Source organism: Rhinopithecus bieti, unplaced genomic scaffold (assembly GCF_001698545.2).
Source record: "Rhinopithecus bieti isolate Rb0 unplaced genomic scaffold, ASM169854v2 scaffold_7308, whole genome shotgun sequence".
Lineage (NCBI taxonomy): Eukaryota > Metazoa > Chordata > Mammalia > Primates > Cercopithecidae > Rhinopithecus > Rhinopithecus bieti.
The window spans coordinates 932,567-937,377 of NW_016805423.1; positions in this window are offsets into that span (position 1 = coordinate 932,567).

Below are 4,811 nucleotides of genomic sequence, written 5' to 3' on the forward strand. Positions count from 1 at the left end.
TAAAACAACAACAACAAGCTCAGGCAGCCTGCAAAGGCATAACTTTTCATAAATCCATCAGAGAGTTGAGGTTGCATGGCAACCCAGAAACACACAAACTATTTTACCTTTAGCGAAACACAGGAAGAAGAGGAGCCCACCATCTAAGTGGGTAAAAAGAAATCAGCTAATATTTTCATAAATTCCTAAAAGCTGAGTTTGGTCTAACATATCAGTCAGGAATAACTGAGAGTTCCAGATACGAATTTGCACACACTCATAAGATTCTCCATGGTTCTTCCCTGGGTGCTCATTAGAAAGATGTGGCAGAACAAGAGATCAGAGAAGCCTCCCTTGGGTGTGCAGACATGCAGAAGGTGATTGGCTATGGCTGAAACACCAGCTATTCCCCTCATCTCCTACCTTATACAAACCAAAAGCCTGAAAACGTTGGGATGGGGGAGCAAGCCTTCACACCCCTGTGCTATTAGAGGAGGAGTAGGAACATGTCCTAGAACAAAGCACACTCTAGACCTGCCTTGTAAATGCCTAAAATCAAGCCCTAATGAGACCCTTCGAGGGAACAGAATTTGGAGGTTGAGACCCAATAAATTAGAAGGGCTTGACAAATATCTGGGATTTTTATAGATTTTTCCTGACAAAGTATATAAAACCAAGCCTACATAGGTTCAAGGTGGTCAGCTAATAAGTGAACCACCTACTAGAACAAAAACCACCATTCTTTAGATGATGATAGCAGAATCTGGAGTCTCTACAGGATAACATTCATAATATCCAACAGATACTAAAAAATAATGAGAATAGCAAAGGAAAAGGAAAATGTGACCCAAAGTCCAGAAATAAAAGTAATCAAGTGAAATTGACCATGAGATGGCCCAGATGTTGGATTTAGCAGACAGAAAATTTAAAGTAGCTATTATACATAAGGAATTATAAATTAAAAATAAGGAATTAAAGCAAAATATATTCAAACAACTAAATGAGAATATTATTTTAATGAGTGAATAGTTCAGGAATCTCAGCAGTGAAATGGAAGTTATTAAAAAAGGATGAAATTGTATTTCTGTAAGTGAAAAATATGAAAACTGAAATTTTAAAAATCACTGGATGGTCATAAGAGTGGGTTAACAGAAGGTGACAGAGCAATAGAAATTATCCAGTCTGAGGACCACAGAGGAAAAAAAATGAAGGAAAATGAACAAGACCTGTGGAATGTATCAAATGGTCCAATATGGTTAATCACAGTTCTAGAAGGCGATGAGACTAAATATGGGCTAGAAAAAAATATTTCAAGGTATAAGGCTGAAATTTTCTCAATTGAAAAATAACTCAGTGAATCCCAAGCAAGATAAAATAGCCCAGTGAACTATAAATATAAATAAATATATAGAGATAAACATAAATAAAAGATAAATAGAATATAAATAAAAGCACACTTAGGGACATCATGTCAAACTGTTGAAAATCAAAGATAAAGAGAAAATATTGACAGCTGCTAGAAAACAAAAGATAACAAGACACATTGCATACAGAGATCAGTGACATAAATGGACTGCTAACTTCTCAGCCTAAATAATGGAATGACATTTTTAGAGTTCAAAGGAGAAAAACTGCCAACCCAGATCTTTATATTTATATCCAGTAAACAACATCTGTCAAAAATAAGTTACAGTCATTTTCAGGTTCACAAAAGCTGAGACAATTTGTCACCATAAGAACTGTGGTACAAGAAATTCTAAGGGACGTTCTTCAGGCTAAAGATAAAGGATTCCAGGTAGAAACTTGGATCTATGGAAAGTAATGAAGAAGGCCAAAAGTGGGAAGTAGTAATCCAACTCTAAGTTTAATAACTTTGGTAAATAGTTTAGTATTTCTTATAAAGTCAAATATATACTCACCATATGATCCAGCAATTCCACATCTAGGTATTTACCCAAGAGGAATGGGAACATGTCTATAAAAGGACACTAACACAAATGTTCATAATGGCCCCCAAGCTGGAAGCAACCCAAATGTCCATCAGCAAGTCAAAGGTCGAAACATGTAGGTATATGGTATTTATACAGTGGAAAACTACTGAGTAAAATGAACTTGGCACCAAAAGCAGAATTCATAAGAGGAAAAATTAATAAATCGGATCTCATAAAATGAAACTTTTGCTTTGTGAAAGTTCAGGTGAAGAGGATGAAAAAATGAACTATAGACTGGGTGAAATAATTTGCCAATCACATATCTAACAAAGGACTAATATTTACAGAGCATAAAGAACTCTCAAAACACAACAGTTAAAAAACAATGTAATTAGAAAATGGGCAAAAGATGTGAACAGACATTTTACCAAAGAGGATATACAGATGGTAAATAAGCACATGAAAGATGCTCAACACCATCAGGGCAATGCAAATTACAACCACAATGAAATGTTACTACATATCTATCAGAATCACTAAACTAAAAGGGTGACAATATCAAATGCTGGCAAGAATACAGAGAAACTGGATCACTCATGCATTACTGGTGAGAATGTAAAATGGTATTGTCACTCTGGAAAACACTAGCAATTCCTTAAAATATTAAACATGCAATTATCATATGACTCAGCAGTTACACTCTTGGATATTTATCCCTAAGAAATAAAAACTTTTCTTCCCACAAATATCTACATACAAATATTCATAGTCTATTTTATTCATTATTAGCCCCAAACTCGAATCAGCCAGATGTCCTTCAAGAAAAGAATGGTTAACATAATTCTCAGCAAACTAACATAAGAACAGAAAACCAAACACTGCATGTTCTCACTCATAAGTGGGAACTGAACAATGAGAACACATGGACACAGGGAGGGGATCATTACACTCCAGGGCCTCTCAGGGGATGCGGGGGTTCAGGAAGGGATAGCATTAGGAGAAATACCTAAAGTAGATGATGGGTTGATGAGTGTAGCAAACCACCATGGCACATGTAACAAACCTCCACGTTCTGCACATGTACCTCAGAACTTAAAGTATATATGTAAAAAAAGAAGTGAATGGTTAAACAAACTGTGGTACATCCATACCATGGAATACTACTCAGTAATAAAAAAGAACAAACTACTGATACATGCAACAACTTGAATGACTGTCCAGTGAATACATACCATATGATTATATATACCATCTATTATGTATGCCATTATATATACTATATGGTCTCCTCATTACCATACATCTTCTCCCCAGGGAACCACTGATCTGGTGTCTATCACTGTAGATTAGTTTTGCCTGTTCTAGAATTTAATGTAAGTGGAATCTTAAGTATGTCCTCTCACCTTAAGCCTTCTGGGTGAGATTCATCCATGTTGTGTGTGTGTGTGTGTGTGTGTGTGTGTGTGTGTACATTCTAGAATGTACCTTCCAGAAAGGAATTTTAGAAAAAAAGGACAGATTTTAGAAATGAAGGATAGGTTAGTTACATTTTAGAAATGAAGGATAGATTAGTGTGATTGCCAGGGGCTAGAGATGGGAAGGGGGCAAGAGGAAGGGAGGTGAGTGTGTTTATAAAAGGGCAACAGGAGGCTGGGCGCAGTGGCTCACGCCTATAATCCCAGCACTTTGGAAAGCTGAGGTGAAGCCTGGCCAACATGGTGAAACCCTGTCTCTACCAAAAACACAAACATTAGCCAGGTATGGTGGTGTGCGCCTGTAATCCCAGCTACTCAGGAGGCTGAGGCAGGAGAATTGACTCTGGGGGCAGAAGTTGCAGTGAGCTGAGATCAAGCCACTGCACTCCAGCCTGGGCAACAGAGTGAAACTCTGTCTCAAAAAAAAAAAAGGCAACAGGAGAGATTCTTATGGTGATGGAACTGTTCAGTATCTCCACTGTGGTGGTGGATACATGCAGCTACACAGGTGATAGAATTGTGTAGAGCTATAGGCACACACACATATATGCACACACCAATGAGTACAAGTAAAGCTGAAGAAATCTAAAATAAATGGATTGCATCAATGTTGATATTCTAGCTGCAATGTTATAGTGTTGTAAAATGTTACAATTGGGGATAATTAAGCAAAGTGTACAAGGGATCTCTCTGTATTATTATTATTTTTTTGAGATGGAGTCTTGCTCTTGTCGCCCAGGCTGGAGTAGTGCAGTAGTGTGATTTTGGCTCACTGCAACCTCTGCCTTCCCGGGTTCAAGCGATTCTCTTGCCTCAGACTCCCAAGTAGCTGGGATTACAGGTGCCTGCCACCACGACCAGCTAATTTTTGTATTTTAGTAGAGACAGGCTTTCACCATGTTAGCCAGGCTGGCCTCAAACTCCTGACCTCAGGTGAACCACCAGCCTTGGCCTCCCAAAGTGCTGGGATTACAGGTGTGAACCACCATGCCCGGCCATTACAAATATCTTGTGGAAAATTAACCAAGCATAGGATAGTTCAGATAGTATTTTCACTTTTTCAGATAGTCTTATCAGCATTTTTATGTGAAAACTGAAAAGCAGACACTAAATTTTGCCTTCATAGAAACTTAGATGATCTGATTGTCATAATCTGATCCTACTTAAGAGACTACCTATGGATATAATGGAAAACAGGAATATTCAACAGGCAGTCTTCATGATAAGCCTTTACTAGGTTCATTCTACAAATATGTGACTTTTAAAACTACCTATTTTATTAGATATTTAAGATGTAGTAAAATCATTTGAAATACAAACTGATGGGCTTAGGCCATTTGAAATAATGATTTCATGACTATTAAAGATGTTCATAATGTAAAGATTTAAAAACTATATATATATATATATTTTTTTTTTTTTTTTT